The sequence below is a fragment of the Xyrauchen texanus genome, chromosome 13 (genome assembly GCF_025860055.1).
Source record: "Xyrauchen texanus isolate HMW12.3.18 chromosome 13, RBS_HiC_50CHRs, whole genome shotgun sequence".
Lineage (NCBI taxonomy): Eukaryota > Metazoa > Chordata > Actinopteri > Cypriniformes > Catostomidae > Xyrauchen > Xyrauchen texanus.
The window spans coordinates 26,840,477-26,863,605 of NC_068288.1; the positions used below are offsets into that span (position 1 = coordinate 26,840,477).

General features: G+C 39.5%; 1 protein-coding gene across 3 annotated transcripts in view; it reads right to left on the minus strand.

Annotated features, from left to right (window-relative positions):
- Positions 1-21,003, minus strand: part of adcyap1r1b (adenylate cyclase activating polypeptide 1b (pituitary) receptor type I) — a 47,332-nt gene extending 26,329 nt beyond the window's left edge. For 2 of the 3 annotated variants that reach the window (XR_007971883.1, XM_052140883.1), the window contains exon 1: positions 20,558-20,731. The gene's annotated coding sequence lies outside the window, so the exon portion shown is untranslated. Of the gene's footprint in view, positions 1-20,557; positions 20,732-20,932 lie in introns of those variants that run through there. The other variant, XM_052140884.1, reaches the window with a different exon arrangement.
- Positions 21,004-23,129: the final 2,126 nt, after the last annotated feature.

The following is a 23,129-nucleotide window of genomic DNA, read 5'->3' on the forward strand; positions in this document are numbered from 1 at the left end:
GTCTTCGTTTTACCAACAAAACTTGTCAAGCTACAGTTTGTTTATATTACCAACAGCCACGTGGAAGCTCGATTTCAGGCAGATGTGGCCTCATCAATACTGCACTTAAATGCTGTTTTTTCTTGCTCGTGTTACTCTTAAGACTGAGCTCTTGGTAGCCAAAGACACTACTATGAAAGTTTGAACTGATGATTGATGTTTGCCTTGCAACTGAATGACTATGTACTTTGTATGTTTACTGACTGTATGGTGATTGGTGGTGTAATACACATGGCTCATTGAAATGTGAAAGTCTCTGGTCCCTTAATTCATTATGAAGCACATGCTCAAGCGTGTTACACAGTACACTATCATGTTTAATATTCCCTGTATAATTAAACAGCACAACATACATTTTCTAAAAAGGTCAGTTACGTATTACAGCAGTGAGTAAATGCAGTAGACACCCATCTCTTTGATTTTTGCAGACATCGCTTCTCCCTGCGATTCAATGATGCACATTACAGATGTCCACAGTAATGATTACTTTACAGACATACTGTATGTCCTTTCTCTTTTACATTAGAACCACACTGCTAAAAAACACTTAACCCTCAGTAGTTGATAGCTAAAGACTGTTCTCTCTCCTACCTTTCATAATGAAAACTCTTGAGAGGGTTATTTTCAAACAATTGTCTGGTTTTCTTTCACAGAATAACCTACTCGACAGACATCTGCCTGGCTTAAAAAAAATACACTCAATGGAGACTGCCCTCTTGTCAGTAGCTGAAACCCTGCGACTGACAAGAGCTAACTCCAAATGATCTGTCCTCATTATCCGGGACTTGTCTGCTGCTTTTGACACAGTGAACCACCAGATTCTATTGTCGACTCTCTCTGACCTGGGCATCACAGGAACTGCGCTTGGAAGGTTTGAGTCATACCTCACATGCAGTTTCTTCAAGGTCACCTGGAGAGGAGAGGTGTCCAAATCACATCAGCTGGCAGACCCCTGTTGTTCCTCATGGATCACTGCTTGGACCCGTCCCCTTCTCTATCTACACTACATCACTCAGACCTATCATTATGGTACATGGCTTCTCCTACCACTGCTATGCAGATGATATGCAGCTCTACCTGTCGTTCCAGCTCGACGACACCACCGTCTCAGATTGTATCTCTGCCTGCCTCATGGAGATCTCGGCCTGAATGAAGGAATGTCACCTACATCACCTAAAATTGTTTACTGTCTATAGCTCATTTCTGTGTATTTATTGCCCTGTGTATTTATTGTCCTCTGTATCTGTTGTTCTGTTCTGTGTATTTATTGCCCTGAACTCTGTTCTGTGTTGCACCATGGTCCTGGAGTAATGACATTTCATTCCAAAGCATATAAGCTATATAGAGGAATGACCCACTTGACTTGACTTGATCTCAAACTTCTTGTGATCCCAGCCAACCCATCTGTTGACCACAACCTCATCTTCCTCTTGGTGCATCTACACTAACACCAACCAGGACAGCCAAAATCTTGGGAGTGGTGGTGGATGAAAAGATTAACTTGACTGCCACCTGGTCATGCAGGTTCGCACTATAGAATATCAGGAAAATCTGAATTTTTCTGTTGGAATATGCTACAGATCTCCTGATCCAACCTCTGGTAATTTCAAGACTGGACAACTGTAATACCCTGTTTGCCGGTTTGTTAAATAACACGATTAAGCCACTGCAGATGGTCCAGAACTCTGCAACGCATCTGGTCTTCAATCAACCAATGGGCTCGCATCACCCCACTCTTGATTTTTAATCCACTGATTGCCAGTAGCTGTGCACATCAAATTAAAGGCTTTGACTCTGGCTTTCAGGACAGCCATTGGAATAACACCCTCTTTCCCAACTCGCTCTCTGCAATCAATGAATAAGCACTGTCTGATGATCCAGTCGCAAAGGGGTGTTGGAGAGGAGGATTATGACGACGATCGTTTTATGGATGACAATGGGGAGGAGAATGAGTAGGATGACTTTCTCCCTGCTTATCCTCCTTCCCGACTGGACAGTGCATTGGATGAGTTCCCTACTCCTGTCCAAGGAGAGTTGGATCTTATTGAAATGTGCAGACAGGCAGCAGCTAAGCATTCCATTTACTGGCCATAACAGCAGGCAGGCCAGGGTGCGGACAGAGATTTTTACGATGGTAAATTGCTGCCATCGCACATTACCCTGGTCAAGCAGATTATTCCAGCCATGCCTGCATGTGTTGTGGACAAACCATTTCCGCACAGGGTGCCTTTCAAAGGCTTTTCCAGGCTGGAGGTAGACAGTATGGAGTATTTGGGAATGTATAGACCCCCAAAGCTGTGTCACTGCAGATTTCAACCTGTGTATGTTGAAGGGAACAGATTGGAGCTGCTCAGTGGAGCAAGAAAAGATGGGTGACCTAACCAGTGGTCCATTTCAGGATGTGGAGTGGGTAAATAGCATTCTCTGTAGTGGAGTCTCTTTAACATCCTTCCTCAAGAAGAGAGTTCCACCCAACCACCCCTCCAGCCAAGAGGACGGAAGGGAAATATTGACCTCAAGTGCCTCTAGGTTTGCTTTTCCCCTCTCCACCCACCGGGTCAGAGGAGGGCGGTTTGCACAAAAACGTGTGTGTGACAAAAATAAAAATTTGCTCTTTGCACACAGGCAGTGGGCAGAGGGCACAGCAATGTGTGAAAAGTGTTTACTCCAGGTGTTTTGCCATCCCGAACAGAGGGGGGAGGGGTCTCCATCCCATTCTGAATATGCAGAACTTAAAAAACACCTCAGAAGATGAAAGTTCAAAATTCTCACGCTCAAAACGCTCTCTCAATTTATTCGTCCCAGAGACTGGCTTGGGTCAGTCGATCCAAAGGATGCAAATTTCCACATAGGTTTTTACCCGTCACACAAAAAATTGCTAAGGTTTACCTATCAGGGTATAGTCTATACATTTTTTGTGGTACCGTTCAGACTTTCATTGGCAGCTAGAGTCTTCACAAAGTGTGTTGAAGCAGTGCTAAAGCTGCTGAGATTAACGGGTCTCAGAGTGTCTGCTTAGCTAGAAGATTTACTCCCCTGCGCTCCATCGTTGCAGGAAGAAGAGATAAATACAAGAGTGCTGATGTCTCATTTGGAGAGCTAATGCTTCAAAATAAAAGAGACACATAGCTGTCTAGTGTCCTCACTGGAAATAGTATATCTGAACTCTGATCTGTATTGAGCGTTTTCTGTCAGACGAGCCCATCAGATTGATTCGCAGTTGTTGTTTTTCCTTTTTCAGAGTATAAGAAAGTCTCATTCAGACTGTGTTGATGCCTATTGGGTCTGATGAACTTGACGGTGTCAGTCAAATAATTGAAGAAACAGCAAAAGAGAGGGAGGGTAATGCACACTTTCCTTCACAAGGGAAACCCCTTATGGTGGCATTCTCTCTGAGGAAAGTGGTGACAACAGACGTGTCACTTACAGGTTGGGGCACGGTGTGCAAAGGCATTAATCATGACTGGGGTTTAGCCTGTGTCACTACAAAATATGCACACAAACTTTCTGGAGTACTGCTGATTTCTTTCATTACAGGTGACACACGTTCCAGGGGTGATGAATATGGGAGCGGATCTCTTATCCAGGGCAAATCCTCTGTATGGAGAATGGAAACTTCACTCTCAGGTGGTGAGTCAGCTCTGGGAGAGCTATGGGCAAGCTGCAATTGATCTCATCGCATTGCACAAAAAAAAGCTAATTTTGCCTTCTGTTCTTCTCTGTGGCAAGAGACGGTGATCCTATCTTTGTGGATGCTCTAGCGCATCCTTGGCCAAACACACTACTTGAATTATTTCCTCCAGTGAGTATAACCATTTATACTCAGTCATACTGATCGCTCTGAACTGGCTGGGGAATCTGTGGCTGGTGGAGATAATACAACTCACGTGTGATCAGCCCTAGCCCCCCGCTACGCAGGGATTTACTGTCACAGCCGCAGGGGTGAATATTTTACCCAGACTCGGACTGAGTGCACTTTAATGTTTGTTGCAGGCATTTTGTTTTCTTCAGGAAATTTTGGATTAAGGCAGAGCCTTTTCTACCATCAAGGTAGCATAGGCCTGTCATGTGGGAAGGTGTCATGTCTATATGTGTTTTTGTTCATGTTTTGTTTTCATGTCTTTTATTTTGGAATCCTAGTTCCTGTTTCATGTCATGTGGTTCCCTTGTCATGTGATTTCATGTTTCCCTCCATGTTCATGTGTCTTGTTTTCATTGGTTTATTGTCTTATCAGTTCTAGTTTGTCATTGGTTTAAGTTATTAGTCTTGTTATCTTGTTTATATTTCTGTCTTTTTATTGGTTTTCTCGTTATTGTTTTACCCAATGTCTGTTTATTTAAGCCCTCATGTTTGCCATAGTCTCTTGTCAAGTATTATTAATGTACCTTGTTTGTCCTAAGTCTAGTTTAAGTCAAGTTTATGTTCATGTTAATTGTTCATGTTTATGTTTAGTTTAGTTCAGTTCATGTCTATAGATAGCGTTTTGGACTTCACGTATGTAAATAAACTGCACTTGGATTCTTCATCTTCACATCATCGTCTTCATTATTTACAGTGCCAGCAATTCATTACAGAAGGGACTGGAATACAATGAGCCAACACCCACTTATTTGACATTGTGATGAGGAGGAGGGCGGGGCTAGTCCGTAAATAAGCACACCCGGCCCCCAATCAGGCTAATCAGCCAAGGAGAGGGATAAATGCAGACGGATATGGCAGTTCGGGAGAGAGAGAGCCACATACAGCTGCCGTGTGTGTGTGTGTGTGTGTGTGTGTGTGTGTGTGTGTGTGTGTGTGTGTGTGTGGGTGGTTCCTGCCTCTTCCTTGCACACATGACCTTGTTATAGTTGTCTATCACTTTTCTATGTGCTTTGCTGTGAATTTTTCAAGAGTGATCCTTAAGACGAATCCAGCTTTTGTCCCTAAAGTGAGTGGCTCCATGCTTAGCTTTAAGCCAGTGGACTTCCTAGCTTTTCACTAGCCGCCTTTTTCCTCTTTTGAGTTAGAGCAGCTGAATTATCTGTGTCCAGTTTGGACTCTACGCTTTTACATGGAAAGAAAAAGGCATTCATTGTGTGGGCTTGTCTCATTAGGTAGTAGCAGCTTATGATATTGAGTTATAATAGCCTGTGGTTGTGACTCTACCAGAGGAATGGCTAACTCATGGGTACTGTTTCGAGACTTTTCAGTCCAGAAAATTTGTGCAGTTGCTATTTGGGTGTCGGATCACACTTTTTTCCTATTTGATAGACTGCAACAGCATGGCTGTGACTTATCCATAGGCAGGTGATAATAAAAAGTCACAGCTAAAAGCACTCCATTTTTGTGCCATGCCTAACAACTTCAGTCAGTCAGTAAATTTTATTTATATAGCACATTTAAAAACAACAACTTTTGGACAACGTGCTTTACAATATGCCAGATTAAAAATAAAAAAATGCTTTACAAGATTCATAAAAACATGTGGAACCAAATCACATAGACAAGACAACACAAGTAACACTGCTAGACTTGCTTATTTCCATAAGCTACAGAAAATAAATATTTTAAAAAGAGATTTATAACCTTCAAATTTTATATGGAGAGGCAGATTATTCCAAAGCCATGGGGCTGCAACTGAGAAAGCATGATCACCCTTCAATTTTAGGTGTGACCTTGGGACATTCAACTGCAGGCTATTTGATTAACTTAAAGGTCTAGAAGTCTGATATTGATAAAGGAGAATGGAAATAAAATGAGATGCCAAACATAGCATGCTCTTATAGACAATACAATTTTACCTGGATTCGATATTGAACAGGAAGTCAGTGGAGGGAAGCCAGAACTGGCAAGAAACTTTCTCTTATTTGGTTCTAGTCAGCAGCCTAACTTCAGCATTCTGAACTAGTTGAAGATATGACTTGGAAGACTGAGAAACTCCCAGGTAACATGCTTTACAATAATCAATTCTAGATTAAATAAAAGCATGCATCACAGACTGTAAGTCTCTGAAAGACAGAAATTATTTACATTTTGCAATAGTATAATTTAAAAGAAGCTGCTTTTGGCCACAGAATTTATTTTTTTATTTAATTTCAAGGCTGAATCAAAGATAACTCCTACCTGTCTAGCCTGTGTATGTAAATGATAGTATAAATGTTCTAGATTACTAACCATATACTAGGACTTCTGTATTCGATTCATTGAGTTGGAGAAAGTTGGCTGCCATATAACTTTTAAAGTCCTTATGACAATCAAACAATGATTGTAAAGCAGAGGTATTATTTGATTTTAGTGGAAGATAAAAATGAATGTCATCTGCTTAACAGTGGTATGAGATGTTATGTTTTGGAAAAATAATACTCAAATGGAGAATATATATAAAGAGAATAGGACTGGAGCTAAAATGGAGCCTTGTGGTACCCAACCGGAAATATGCATAGAAGGTGAAGAGAAATTCCCGATCTCAACTGAGAAAGTTATCTTCTTTCTTCTTTGAGGTAGGAGGCAAACCTGTTAAGCACATTGCCCTGAACCCCATCCACTGCTGTAGAAATTTCAAAAGGATGGCATGGTCAGTAGTGTTAAATGCTCTGCTAAGATCTAACAAAACTTGGATGCCACACCTACCAGAGTCAACATACAGTAATAAGTATTTTGACACTTTGAGAGCAGACTCTGTGCTGTGTTGTGATCTGAAGCCAGCCTGATATTTATATAATATACAATTTCCTTTAAGAAAGAAGCTGATATAAACAACCTTCTCCAAGATTTAGGATAATAAAGGGTCATTTTGAGATGGGGCTGTAACACGTGGACCAATCAGACACACAATTATTCATTATTTAAGGAATAATCCAACAGATGTCTCAAGGCCGTAACAAGCAAAGTTCCAAGTAGGCCCAAACAGACTCTGAGACGTCTGCCCACCCACTGATCATTATCAGCTTTGCTGACACTGGTCCAGCAACTAGTGGACTTCAGAGAGATTCCAGATGGGGAAAGGTAGCCACATGCAAAGCTAAGGAATGTAACTCACTCCTTTCCACCATAGGAAAGACACATAAAGCCCAAAAAACAGACTTTTCTTCATTAATTTATAGACAAACTGTTCTATAAATTAACATGCATATTCCTAGAACATTGTGTGTATGATTATTACTGTCTGGTTTAGTGTCTTTTGTACTGTATACCATTTTATGCATGCCTTATGACAGAACCGCTTGATAATGTAGAATTATTGGTATCAAACTTCCTATCAAATTAATCCTTGTGTGACGCCCTGCATATTGGTGTATATCACCTCCTTATAGTTTGCATTTAATGCTTTTTATATTAATCAGAACATAAATGGGCCCAAACTGCCAGTTTACTCCAATCATTCAAATGTGTCAGCTTCCAAACAAAGGAAATGTTCCTGCTTGAAAATTGCAACTTTCTCATAGGTTAAGCCAAACTCGAGAGGAGTGACCTCCCTCTCTCTCTCTTCTCTCTCCCTTCTTCACCTGGTTGCTGTTCATGTGGAACCAGAAACACCCGGTCCGACCGCAAGCTCTCTGGCCAGAAGGACTCAAACACATCAAGCCATGTGTAACTTCCTCAACCAAAACAGAGTAAAACTAACACCGCAAGTTCATCATCATTCCTTCATTCAAAGTGGAAGAAATTGATTGCAACTTCAACACCATCGAATCAAGGAACCATCACTTTCTCCTAAGACTGCAGCTGGGTGCTCTCCCAACAGCCAAGGCATTGCAAGTATCATACAATTAACTAACTAAACAGAGGTTTAGTATAAGCTGTGTACCCCTTTGTTAGAAAACAAGCTTTGAAGACACTGATGATTCTTTCAGATGGTTAAATTACTCTTGTCATAGCTTCATTCCCCTGTTCTGTTCCATTTTCATTCAATTTCAATTCAATTTTCCATTTCCCATGTATGTGTGATTTGTGTGTATGTGTTTGTTTAGATTAGTTATGTGTTCATGATTTAGTTAAATAAAGCTTTTGTGTACATTCTTGTGAGTTGATTCTGGTCTGCTTGTAAATCAATGTCAATTTAACAATTTGATCACAACTACATGCTAAGAAAGAGTTATTTTCCTGTGGCCATGAAACATATCCTTTCCGAGAGTTGATAAACAATCAATACTGAGTGTATGCTGGACAAGCATATTAATTGATTGTAATATTAATTCAGCTACATCAATTTAAATAATTAACCGATCCAAATATTTATAATTATCTATAATGAGTTATGATTAATTATTAATATTCCCATTTTTATGATAATTTGACTATGGTATATTTTGATAAATAATCATATCCCTGTTTTTAAAATATTTAGCTTCAAAGCTATACCTAAATATGTGTAATATTACTCCAATATGAGAATTAATCATAATTTTTTATTAAAGCCAATTCCTTACAATAGAAATTGTGAGTGGATACAACAAGACGTTGTATTATGATTTTAATGGTGGAGAATTTTATTCAGACAAATAATCTAGTTATTTGTAATTTATCTAAATTATAATGGTTGTCAAACATAAATAATTCCATTGTAAATGTCCTTACATAATAATGTAGAATAAGGACAGTTTACTTTAATTCCTAGCTCACACATACTGTTTCCCTACATATAATGGTGGAAGTACTTTAACCCATCCCATGTACATTTATACTACCAAATTCATTACAGGGCAATAGTTAAAACTGAAGGATCATGACTTTTTAAGCAGGGGCTGCAACACAGTGTGTTTAAAACCGGATGGAACACTGCCAATGATTAGACAAATGTTTATTATAGACAGTATGCTGGGGCCAAAGAGCAGGAAAAGGGCATCATATTCAGGACAGTGTCTACCAGTTGAGGAAGGGAGTGAGACAGGCTCACATTTAGTTAGATGAGATGAACATGGAGTTACCTCAAAAATATATAATGCAGGGGGAGATGCTAGACTTTATATCATCAATCTTATTAACAAAAGACTTTTAAAACATTTCAAAGGCCACAGAAGTTGGATCAGAAAATGTGTTGATTGCAGGATTAAGTACTACATTTATAGTACTGAATAAAATTTTGGACTGTGGGAAATTTTAGAAATAAAATCAGAGAAATATTTTGTTTTAGCAGCCTTAACAGCATTCTGATAATTACCCATATCCATAAGGATTTCATTAAAAATAGTAATTTGTCTCTTTTACACTTCCTCTCTGCCTTCCTCCATTCCTGTCTAAGAGCACGAGTCAGGAGCCACTGAGTCAGGGCTGTGCTCTAGTTTTAGGTTTTTTAAGTTTTAATAGGAGCAAGAGTCCAGGATATAACCACAGAGCACATTAAACATGCATGCCAGACTCAATTATACAGGTGAATGGAGAAATTATGTAAGCATCAGGAAAATTCTTGACTGTGGCTGAAGTAATAGAGTGAACATGACGGCCTACAGACACAGGGTCCAATACCAGCAAAGTAAGGGCAGTTTTAAAAATAATAGGCTTGTGCTGAGACAAAAAATATATATTCTTTGTCTACATTGAAGATAGGGAGGCCTAATGAAAATATCAAATCAAGTGTGTGACAAAGCCTGTGTGAAGCACCCAAAACAGACTGAGGTTAAATGCATAAATAAGTTGTAAAAACTCCTTAGCCATAGGCTTACAAGGACAACAAACATGAATATTAAAATAACCCAAAATTAAAAGCCTATCAACATTTGGCACAATAGAATATAAAAAATGTGTTAAGTCCTGTATAAAACCCTTATTATAGTTGGGGGGTCTGTGTATGAGAGCACAGAGACATCCAGATATCCACATTAAGTAACTGCACCTCAAAACTATAAAAAGTTTCTATTGATAATGAATGACATTTAAAATGATTCCTAAAAATAGTATCCCTAATAGCCACGTCTATAGAAGGTCCAACTCATAGAATGAAAATAAATCATTAACAAAAAAAAGTATTATTTGAGATTGATCTTATGCTTATTAAAGCCATCTTCACTTTGGTATAGTCCATTGTGAAATCCATTGTTAGACAGCGTGACTATGAAACTTCATGTTATGACTTCTGCAACAAAGCATAATCCAAAGAACAGAGGTTACAGAGATTGACCCCTGCCTTACAAACATGTAGCCTTGCTGATGCCCACCAGTAACAAGGTTGGATAATTTTCATTCAAAAGAGCGTGGGGAAAGGAACAAATCATGTCTACGGCTGGAAATGGTGAACCCTGGAGCTGCAAGACTCAGTATTCCAGAGGAAATTTCCCCATTTTCTATGGCATTGCTTTCTGTGATGAACATAGTTCAGTTGGTGACATACAGTATGTCCAATGGTAGATGGTAAGAAATGGAGGATTGGGGAAGTTCTGTCCCCCGGATTTCCAAATGTAAAGACCCCCAATGGATATTGAGTTGTAATTGATGATTGTAAATGAGAACTGAACTTCGCCATAGCTGTTCCCAAGCATGGATGAGAAAGGAGGGTTGGGCGAGGGGCTAGCATCCCCTCCCCATAAAAATCTATTGATATAAAAATGCAAATGAAAGAACCAAGGAACATTTCGGCCCTGGGAGAATATGAAACTCCAGCTGGAGAACATATGGTGACTGGTATTGAAAGCCATATTCATATGGAAGCAGCCAGGCCAAAGACCATCATCGCCACCAGATCCACCATCACCATTGGAATGTGTAATGTCAGAACCATGTACAAGGCTGGCAAGACAGCGCAAGTGGCTGCAGAAATGGAGAGATAAAACCTCGCCATTCTAGGAATTTGTGAGTCAAGATGGACTGGTTCCAAAGAATACAGGAGCGTCAAGAAATACATCAGGACAGACAAGAGAAACTACATGGAGGTACTGGCAGCAGAATCAGAGGAAACAGTGCAGCATAAGAATATCTGGGACCTGTAAGCTACCATCAAGAAGCTCTCTGGAAAGTAGAGTAAGCCAGAGAGACCAGTGAAGGACAGATGGCCGAAGCATTTTGAAGAGTTGCTGAACAGATCAGCCCCTCAGGACCCACCGGACATCTAGCCAGGCGACAGTAATATGTCAATTAACTGCATCGCACCCGTAAAGGAGGAGATCCACAAGGCCATCAAGCAACTGAGAAATGGCAAGGATGCAGGACCTGACAGCATCCCACAGAAGCCCTAAATGCTGATGACAAGCACAGTGCTGAGATACTCTACCCACTCTTCAGCAAGATCTGGAAAGAGAAGCACGTCCCATCAGAGTGGAAGAACGGCTACCTCATTAAACTCCCGAAGAAAGGTGATTTCAGCTCCTATTCCAGAAGTGTTATACAGAGGTATAACACTTCTGTGCATCCCAGTTAAAGTCTTCCACCGAGTCCTTCTAAACAGGATGAAAGACGCTGTTGACCTCCTGCTCCAAGACCAGCAGGCTGGTTTCCGAAAGGATAGATCTTGCATTGACCAGATCACAATGCGGTGCATCATCCTGGAGCAGCCACTGGAGTGGAACTCACCTCTCTATGTCATGAAGGGGTGGATTTACCCCTGTCCTTTTAGTCTATTAATTTGTTGAATACATTTACTAGCAATTGTTATAATCAAAAGGTAATCAAAGTGTTTTAGTCATGTGCATTTATTCCAGATGCTATAATTATGAACGTTACAGATAATTTGTGTATTTGGCCTGAGGTGTGAATGAGGGTCTGACCCATGTCAGGAATGCAGTTAACAGCGCTTTCTCATTTAGCCTGGCTCCCTGAGAAGAGATAAACATGGCCTGAGTCCCAACCTTGAGAGGAATGTTGTCTTAAACACTTGACTTAGTGTTTTAAAAATATAATATTTTTAATGATTGCATTCACATAGTTGAAAAGACCATAATGTTTGTAATATTTCTAGAATTGTAGGTACTGTTCACCTATCAGATCTCTGTACTCGTAAGAGATAATGTCAATTAATTTGCATATGCCAGTAATTACTGTTGTTACTGTAATCTAAGTAAGTTTGAGGTTAGATCCTTAATTCATTTTCTGTTTCCGTCTTTTCACTTAGGAAATGTGGAGAACTTTGTCTAAAGTAAACTATTTATTGATTGAAACTTCAACTACAGACTACATCTCATAATTGTTCATACTGGTCTCTTTACTGGATAAAACTGAATTTCCTTACAGTCAATGTCATAGACTACGAAAAGGCATTTAACAGCATGGATATGCTATAGGATAGGATAGACTCTCTGGAAGTTGCTGAGAAACTATGGAGTGCCGTAAAAGATCACCGATATAATCAGGAACACTTTCTAGGGTAAGACCAGAGTGGTCCATGGCCGCCAACCCACCAAAGCATTTCAAGTTCAAGTTTGAGTTAGGCAAGGATGCTTGCTGTCACCTTTCCTGTTCCTGCTGGCCATTGACTGGATTATGAAGACGCCCACTGCCCAAAAGCAAAATGGCATCCAGTGGACCCTATGGACACAGCTAGATGACCTCGACTTTGCTGATGACCTGGCCCTTCTCTCCCACACCCAGCAACAAATGCAGGCAAATACTTACACCGTCACAGAAAACTCAGCACGCCTGAGCCTCAACATCCACAGTGGGAACAGTAAGGTCCTAAATGTCAACGCATCCAATGCAACCCCGTCACGCTAGAAGATGAAACCCTAGAAGAGGTGGAGAGATGCACCTACCTTGAAAGTGAAGTGGACAAGCAGGTTGGGACAGATGCCGATGCAAGAGTCCTGGTAGGCAAAGCAAGGTCAGCTTTCCATCCGCTGAAAAATGTGTAGGGCTCCATGAACTTCATCACCAAAATCAAGATAAGGATTTTTTAACACCATCGTGAAGACTGTGCTACTCTATGTATCTGAGACCTGGAGAACCACTGTAAAAACCATAAAGGGAATCCAGACTTTCATTAAAACCAGCCTCAGAAAGATCCTTCATATCCACTGGCCTGACACCATCAGTAACCAAATCTTGTGGCAACAGCCTGTAAATAAAGAGATCTTCCAAAGGCACTGGGGATGAAATGGCCACACCCTCCGCAGATTAACATCCAACACAGCAAGGCAAGCTCTCGACTGGAACCCACAGAGGAAAAGAAAATGAGGCTGGCCAAGGAACACCTGGTGCCACGATCTGGAGGAGGACACCAAGAAAATGGGACTCATCTGGGACAGCTGGAGCAACAGGACCAGGATCGAGATGCCTGGAGAAATTTTGTAGGTGACCTATGCCCCACTAGGGGCCACAGGCTTAAGTAAGTAAACAAGAACTGATGTAATTCGTTGTGCTGACCAACACATGAACAGGACAACCACATACAGAAAAGGTGGCACAGACACCAGGAGACGGCTTGCCAACAAACACACTAGCGCCAACTTGCCAGTCAACACCCTTTAGCCGTGATTACATTAACAATATAGCAAGGCCTCTCATACCATATTGTTTAATTACAGTCTTTGAGGGTTCAGATAAAATATAGCATATAAGTGTGATTTGCTCATTTCAAAGCCTCTGAAACTTTAGCTTAAAACATGACATACCACTCCCAAACATTTGGTAGGTTTGCCAAAATGTTAAACCTCAAGAGCTATCTATTTGCAACTGTTTCAAAGGAGGCGCATAGAGGCCATCTAGCGGCCACTGCCGGTTGTGTAAAAAATTTTGTGCACAATACTGAGAAACGTGCACATCATTAGCAGTTGCGCTCTGTGAGTGAAGAGTGTTGAGAAGTTTCAGCTCTGTGTTTATGGTGTTTATTCATAACTTTGTGCGTCCCTTCGAGAAAAGTGAGTTAAATTGTTCCCATTTTGCTTAAGTTTGATTAGAATAATTGAGTATTTTGTTCATAGATTTAATCGAGATATATGCTGAGTCCCGTATTGTTTACAGACAATTAATAGCATTGTGAAATGATTATTTAAGTTATTTCTATGTGATTCATATGCTATGGTAATACAGAAACTGATATTCCATTAGTTGTTTTATACGCATTCATATTTAGAAGAATGGTGATTTATCATTAATAACTTTTCTGTTCATGTTGTTTATATGGAGCCTGGCATGATGTTAAACTTATAAGAATCTAGAAATAAGGTTCCTTTATACATGTAACATCTATTATAGTTTGTTTATTTGCAGCCACACATATATACTCCTAAAACCTACTACAGACATCAATATAAGCTGAGCTGCAACCACTATTTCCAACTCTGTGTCTGAACTATGTCATTGTGACATCATTGCAGTCTAATGTAAGTCTGTTCTGTCAACCAAACGGTTCAGTAAAGTGTTTGAAATGATTACTGCCTCCTGTCTGCGTTCTGACCGACGCCCCAGTGCGAGAACTATAGCCTCCTAAGCGCCTGTGGTCCTTTCTCTTAAACAGCAACCCTACAACCATGTTGTGGACAGTTATTCCATTAATGTGCATTACCCGGTGGCTTTCACCTTTACTATTGTGCGCTGTCGCCGTGTTTCTGCTGAACATGCTTAAAAGCGCTTTACAATATGGGAAAGCCTTTCTGTGCCCGGGCCCGGAAAAAAGGTTCAGTTATCCCCCTTATCGTAGGACCTGCAGACTGAATTGGTTTTGTTGGGTGAGATCTGTGTTTTATTGATTGTATTATATAGACTCTGATTGTTTAAATGCCATCACATTCAATTAGTAACATGTTTTGAGCAAATGAGACATACTGTAACTGCATTAAGATACAATTAGTATAGTTCCAATTGACAACTCTACAACAATCATTATACAGAATGTGTGCATTACGCTGTGATTTTAAACAAATGTACACATTTATATAGAGAATGCCTTATCAGCTTGTCCAGCAGGTGAACTGAAAGAGTTTGAGAAAATGTCTTAAATGTTTTAATTCCCATTTAGCAAATCAACAATAAACTCAAATCTTCATCAATGCTGCAGCTTGTAGAGAAATCTGTGTTCATTTTTATCTGCTTGTTAAGTACTTCTTATCTGTCACAGGTGGAGGGCAGACCAGATGAAGGTGCAATGCGCCACCTACCATACTGGGCTAATATTGCTTGTTGATTAGTGCCACCTATTGTAAAGGGGTGAATGTGCGAACTACTGTAATTTGCTTCAATTTCTATGTGCAATGGGCATTCGTAAGTGAATCGCCTCTCATAACTGCGTCGCCTTTGTTGTGTAAAGGCCTTAACAAAATGATTTTAAATACACAAATGTCTAATTATTGAGACATTAATTCACTGTATGAAACAATTTGTGCACAAACCATGTTTATCCTTGGTGCAAGTGAATCCATATGTAATGTTGTCTGGGTCATATTTTGTATTATTTAATTTTTTTTACGTTGCGCTTTTTTTATTCATGCTTTTCAAAGATGAGGGCATATATAACACAATCTGCCCACATTGGAATCCACCTAATTTCCATAGAGTTTAATTTGATGTACAACCTTTGACATCCCTTTTAAAATGTGATAAGCCTATTAATTCTATTAAGCCTTTTTAGTGAGCTATGAGCAATTACATAGTTTGCTGAATTTTATTTGTTGCTTTTATTTCAGTGTTATCCATTCAGTTGAGAACCATCGATACATATTCCCTTATTACTGTGTGTTTCACTATAGTCATTGCACCATACACGGCCATGCACACTGGTCACATACATGTGTGAAGTAGAGGAGATATGATTGTGGTTCAGTTGTTCATCTGAAAGCCATGTATCATAGACCATAGCCTAATGATGCAACTCGGGCAACTGCACAGAGCTTATTTGGAATATAATTGCTGATTCCATTCTGTTCAGCACTAGCACCAATCGCATGAAGGCAGGGGGGAGGAATGAGGTCTTAGGGCAACTTTGGTACACTCAGATGGGAAAATGAAGAGATAAAGAGAGTATAAGTGTGATGGATGGATGGATGGAAGGATAGATAGTTGGATGGAGGGCTGGAGGGAAGAACAGAATGGAACAGCTGCTGTGGAAACTGCTCTTGCTGTAATTAGTGGGTATAGTGAAGCTGACTGGCTGAGAACTCCTCCAGCTATGCCTCAAGAGCTCACAGAGACACGCTAGGCAAGGAGTAAATGTTCACAGATACAAACAGGCACACACTTGCACACAAACTTTCCACAGCCAACACAGTGACATTTAGTTTTCATGCATAAATAACAGCATATCACATGAAACAAATTCACACTTTCCTAACCATTGAGCAGTATCATTTAAAAGTGGAAAACATGCTGGCCAATGCAAAATTATACCCTATAAGGGCAAAGCTGGGTTTTCTTACCCCATTCATTGAGTGAAGTGCTATCAAAAGCCAACCGACTGTCAAAACATTCTAAGACAAATGTGTGAAGAAAAATAAATCCTTTTTATAGTAACAATGCAAGTCATCTCTACAGCGTGCGTATGTGTGAGTGAATGCACTGACATTTCCACTGCCTTTGAAGTGTGACTATGGGACTGTATAGTACATCCGTTTTTGCACATGCGTGTAAGTGTCAACATTCTATACTGTACTCATCAGAGGCCACATAAAGGCTGTACAGTCAACAGGGCATATTTACCACAGCAAATAATCTTAACTGAAGGGCGTGCTTTCACAATAAGGTATAATTAATTCTACAGACCGTAGGTGGGTCATCCTATTTGAGGCAACAGAGAGACTGTTTCAAATAAAGTATATTAATTTTGAATCAAAAGATGTTAACAATGTCATTTGTGTAAAGTCTTACAATACTAACAGCTTGGGTAGTTGAACATACTTTAAGACATCCAACCCAAATAATATATACACTGAAAATCCCAAGAGATCAGCAGTTACAGAAATACTCAAACCCGCCCATCTGGCACTAACAATCATGCCACGGTCCAAATTAAACATTTTCCACATTCTGATGGTTGATGTGAACAGTAACTGAAGCTCCTGACCCGTATGTGCATGATTTTATGCACTGCACTGCTGCCACATGATTGGCTGATTAGATAATTGAATGGATGATTGTTGGTGCCAGACAAACTGGTTTGAGTATTTCTGTAATTGCTGATCTCCTGGGATTTTCGCACACAACAGTATCTAGAATGTATTCCGAATGGTGCCAAAAACATCCAGTGAGTGGCAGTTCTTTGGACGTAAATGCCTTGTTGATGAGAGAGGTCAAGAGAGAATGGCCAGACCGAACTAGCAAAGTATATGGTAACTAAAATAACCGCTCTGTACAATTGATGAAACAGTATGATGTTGTCTGTATGATGTCTGTCCTGGCTTAGAAAGCATCATATTCAGGAGCAATGAACAAACAGCATTACATAGAAAAGCAAAGTAATAGAGATCATTTGATTGGAGCTGACCTTAAAAGCGAAATAATAAAATTCCAAAAACTAACAAAATCCCTCATACAGTACAAAAACATGCTAAATAGGATATCATGCTACTTTAAACAAAAACAAGTCATTCCAGCTTTCACCAAATCTCTTGGGGCCACAGATCAAGTCAAGGTTATTACAACTCTCCAAATGACTTTGCAGTGGCAATAAGGCATGTCAGTCCAAACCAGCTGACAACCCCAGATATTGCTCCCTCAATAATATCTAATATCACAGGCACCCACAACCTTAAGATACCAAAATATTGCAATGTGAAAGAAAGAAAGAAAGAAAGAAAGAAAGAAAGAAAGAAAGAAAGAAAAGAAAGAAAAGAAAGAAAGACTCTCTCAAGAATAAAAGTAATCTATCGAGAGAAAAGTATGATTGTCTCAAAGCCGGCTATGCAGTGGATGAATCCATTTTAATCCTTGAGGATGGATGAAATCTGTCTCATAAGTCATAAGATGGATCTCTGCCCTCATTTCTACACTGAATATTTCTCATAAATCTCATTAGACTGGTAATACCACACTAGGCTGACCAGTCATGAACTAAGTCACAATTATAGTCTGCACATCTATATTTAGATTGTGAATTGTTGTTTGAAAATGAAGGAGAGGAATTAAAATTAGCATATAGACACATTTCTATCTTTAATCACTAAGTTAATATAAGAGAGTAAATCAGGAATTAGGGAAGTTGGATAATCCCTCTTCTCTGTTTATTTCTTTCTCTCTTTCTCAGTATATATCACAAGGAAATGCAAGGGGTTGCTTCAATTACTGTGCCGTGAGCCCCAACGTGTGTTGAGTGACTTGTTATTATTAAAGCAGCAAAGTAATGTGTGTGTCTGTGTCTGTGTGTTTAATACGAGCACAAATCATTTCAACATTGTGTCAACTGCAGACAACAGACAACAGACAACAAAATGTTAATGTATAATTAATGTCCAATGGCAAAAAGTGCTGAAAATAGAGAAAATTGTGTGGTCAACAGTGTCGGGCTGTCAAAAAGCAGAGAGACCAAACAAAATATGCATATTCATGTATGTGTATGCCCTTATCTGTTAGTGTGTGTGTAGTTGTATAAGAAATACACACCCTACACATACAAAATTAGTTAGAGAATCACTCTACCAAATAAATAAATACCGGTACAATAAAATAAAACAAATTTTGCCATTTATGAACATATCTGAAATGTTGTTCATATATTTGTGCATTTATGTACATATGCAACTTCAACTGTTTTTTGGGAAATTACAATGTCTGTTACGTTTATGAAAAAAGTGCCATTTTTGTTGTATTAAAATAAATGCAACATATTTGTACAAGCATGTGGTATTTTGAGTTCAAACTAAACGTAAACATATGTGTTTTACATATATTGCCACATATAAGATTTCTGTATAGGCTACAAATGAGTTTGCAGGGTGTATTTATACCCATTCCCACAACTCATGCATTTAGATTTTCCCAGATCAAAATGTACATGCATCTTTAGCTGCATTTGAGCCCTTGATTAATGATTGCAAATGGCTTGCAGCAAATTAACAGTGAGAGCTCTAGTAGTGTTTCTCTGATCACCTCAAATGCATTGAGTTGTAGGTCTATTTATTGAGACATAATATATGCAGAAAGTATAGAGTTATCATTTTTGGTGTCTGGCACTGATTCCACAATTAACTGAAACTCCATTTTTTCTTAAGTGTCACTTAGACTTCAGTCATAGGCCACTAAGAGAGGCTTGCTGTGCTAGCATCCCACGTCTGTGTGAGAGGCAAAGCTAGAGTCTAACCTCACTCACAAACACACATATAAAACGAGTTCCTTTTCATCTTCTATGCAATATCATTACAGGTGAGAGTGCATGCAACAGAATATCACGAGGTAGGTGAAAACAGATGTGGTCCATGGTGCACTAGAGTAGTCCTATAGAACTGAATTATATCTAAAAGAGGCACTGCAGCAGATATTTATACTGCCCAACATAAAGAGGGAGAACAAGGAAGAAGAGATATCACTGCTATCAAATCAAATATGTGTTTTTGCTGAGGGCATTTAAATGGAGCAAGAGTAGCCTAATAAAACATTCTTTATAAATGGTATCAGGACTTTCGGAGTTCATTCAGATGTGGTGTCTAAAAGGTGACTTGCAGAGTCTTTTACACACACACACACATACACACACACATACACATACACACATACATACACACACACACACACACACACACACACACACACACACACACACACACACACTCAAAGAAAGAAAGAAAGAAAGAAAGAAAGAAAGAAAGAAAGAAAGAAAGAAAGAAAGAAAGAAAGAAAGAAAGAAAGAAAGAAAAATATATTCTACACATTCAACACATTATATTAACCAAATCTTGTACTTTAAGGATGTCATCAATATGTTCAATATGTGAAATGCATTTGATATGCAGACCTATTCTGTCCTCTATAGGTTAATACTGCCATATAATATAAGGTTAATATTTAATCATCGTACTAGTTTGGAAAGCGAGCTTGGGTGTGGCGTGGCGACTTCAATCAGGTATCAACATCTCTAATTCATATAGAACAAATCTTAGCCTATCAGAGTCTTTTAAGTAATTGTCTATTAATGTAGCAACGTGAAAAATAAATCATGACATTATGGTCCAAAAAATTTTGATATGCACATTTAAAATAATAATGCTTTTAAACAGTGTTCTTCATGCATTGCAGCTCCCGAATAACATATAGGCTAGTCTATAGCCGAACAACACCAGCTCCATGACAGTGATCATTTCTTACATGAGACGATGCTGGACGCTATTTTTGTGTTTTTCCTTTTTTTTTTTTTTTATTCTTTTCAATACATTTAAATTTACCATATGCATTGCAATTTGCACACATGACAGCAACTGATTAAATAAATAATTTGTGAAAAGTGCACACTGCAGAATTCCCAGTTGAACTACCCAAAAACATAAACGCAAACCGGTAACAAACACCGTCTAACACCTATTGCTATTAAATAGCCCAGTAGTTTGACCACTAATGCCTTAATTGGTTCGATCAATACTCCTTAAGTACATCTCATCCATGAATCTACGAGAGCTACTGATTCATTTAAATGCATTATTGGCTACACATGCGGTTGTTTGAATAGAAAAGAGGGGGGAAACAGACGAATCTTACACTGGATAACCACTCAAAGAATGAAGCTTGAATCTTGCTGTCCCCGCAGGCAGGATGTCTCGCGAAAGGAAGTGTCAACAGAGTGCAGAATGCAGACTGTCTCGCGCTGTCAGTCACAGACGTTCTTACAGCTGCAGCGCGCGCTGGTGCAGAAACATTCCCTCAAGACGCCCCAAAAACTTGGTGAGTTCAGCAGCAAAGGTCTCTCTCTCTCTCTCTCTCTCTCTCTCTCTCTCTCTCTCTCTCTCTCTCTCTTCCACGATACATGAGGGGACAGTTACTTCATAGAAAATCCAGGGTTTTAACTAATGAATGTATTTTGTTTTTTTTAATGAACGTAACAAATGCATTTAAATTCTAAGAAGTGCCCCTTACCAATACTCGCGTGATGGTTCGCGTGAAAGTGCACGAAAAAAATCGCGTTTTCGAAGACCATATCTGTTGACTGCATGTTACTCGCTATTCTCTGTAGTCTATATTGTGAACACTCCGCTATCGAGCGGTTATCCACGCAGACTCACAATGCTCACTCTGAAATGCGCTGTGCATTTAGATGAACCCTCTCAAAGACCCTCAACTCTATCTCCATCTCTCTTGTTTTAAGGATGCAGTGAGTACAGTCCATATACATGTGACAAGTTCACAGATTTACTGCTTAATTAACTGCTACATTTATAATGCAAAATGTCGAAGAGAGTCCTAATTGTCTTGAAACCCTTGCTTTGTAGTTAAGTGTAGGAGACGTGTCCTAATACTGTACGAAGCCAGTGCATTATCATTTTCTTCTTTGCACACTGATCAGCGAGTTAAATGATTTCACCATTCAACTCATGCTTGACCCATATCCGGAGTCAGCTGCGCTAGAGCTCTTCCAGAAAATGTCTCATGACCCTGGACAGCAGCCCATGAAACCTCGCATCATATCATGCACTGTATGTCGCCCAAATAGCATTAGAAAAAAGTTGTTAAGGGATAATCAAATGCCCGTACAATTTCTGACATCTGTGTAGAGTGCAAAATATAGCTTGCTACAAGGAACTGTACAATATTTCTAGCTTTAGCTCAAACAAACTTCAAAACAGTTTCTAAATATGAGATATGCATGATTATTATAGGTATTACTAGTATGTGTTTATAATAGTAAATGCAAAAATCTAAATGGATATCTCAAATTTAAATCCATGTGTTAAATCTACAAATTAAATAAATAAAATCAATCTGAATGCACTGTAAAAAGCGGTAACATGCAATTGTTGCCTTAGAGTGGTCATGACATACTCATTTAACAGTCATAATTTAGTAATATATAATATTTTTTTCCACCCTGTCTCTGTCCCTCTGTATGAAGTGCTCAGTTTTAAGCACACTGGCCCTTTAAGTCTTTAATGTAAATGTCCACTTTCAGGATTGTCTAACATGGTCCAGCCCTTCCAGTACATCCATACTACAATCTAAAGAATATATATACAGTATATATAGGTGCTGGTCATATAATTAGAATATCATCAAAAAGTTGATTTATTTCAGTAATTCCATTCAAAAAGTGAAACTTGGATAATGTATACATTCATTCCACACAGACTGATATATTACAAGTGTTCATTCCTTTTAATTGATGATTATAACTGACAACTAATGAAAAACCCCAAAATCAGTATCTCAGAAAATTAGAATATTGTGAAAAGGTTCAATATTGAACACGCCGGGTGCCACACTCTAATCAGCTAATTAACTCAAAACACCTGCAAAGGCCTTTAAATGGTCTCTCAGTCTAGTTCTGTAGGCTACACAATCATGGGGAAGACTGCTGACTTGACAGCTGTCCAAAAGATGACCATTGACACCTTGCACAAGGAGGGCAAGACACAAAAGGTCATTGCTAAAGAGGCTGGCTGTTCACAGAGCTCTTTGTCCAAGCACATTAATAGAGAGGCGAAGGGAAGGAAAAGATGTGGTAGAAAAAAGTGTAGAAGCAATAGGGATAACCGCACCCTGGAGAGGATTGTGAAACAAAACCCATTCAAAAATGTGGGAGAGATTCACAAAGAGTGGACTGCAGCTGGAGTCAGTGCTTCAAGAACCACCACGCACAGACGTATGCAAGACATGGGTTTCAGCTGTCGCATTCCTTGTGTCAAGCCACTCTTGAACAAGACACAGCGTCAGTAGCGTCTCGCCTGGGCTAAAGACAAAAAGGACTGGACTGCTGCTGAGTGGTCCAAAGTTATGTTCTCTGATGAAAGTAAATCAAGGTCCCAGAGTCTGGTGGAAGAGAGGAGAGGCACAGAATCCACATTGCTTGAAGACCAGTGTAAAGTTTCCACAGTCAGTGATGTTTGGGGTGCCATGTCATCTGCTGGTGTTGGTCCACTGTGTTTTCTGAGGTCCAAGGTCAATGCAGCCATCTACCAGGAAGTTTTAGAGCACTTCATGCTTCCTGCTGCTGACCAACTTTATGGAGATTTCATTTTCCAACAGGACTTGGCACCTGCACACAGTGCCAAAGCTACCAGTACCTGGTTTATGGACCATGGTATCCCTGTTCTTAATTGGCCAGCAAACTCGCCTGACC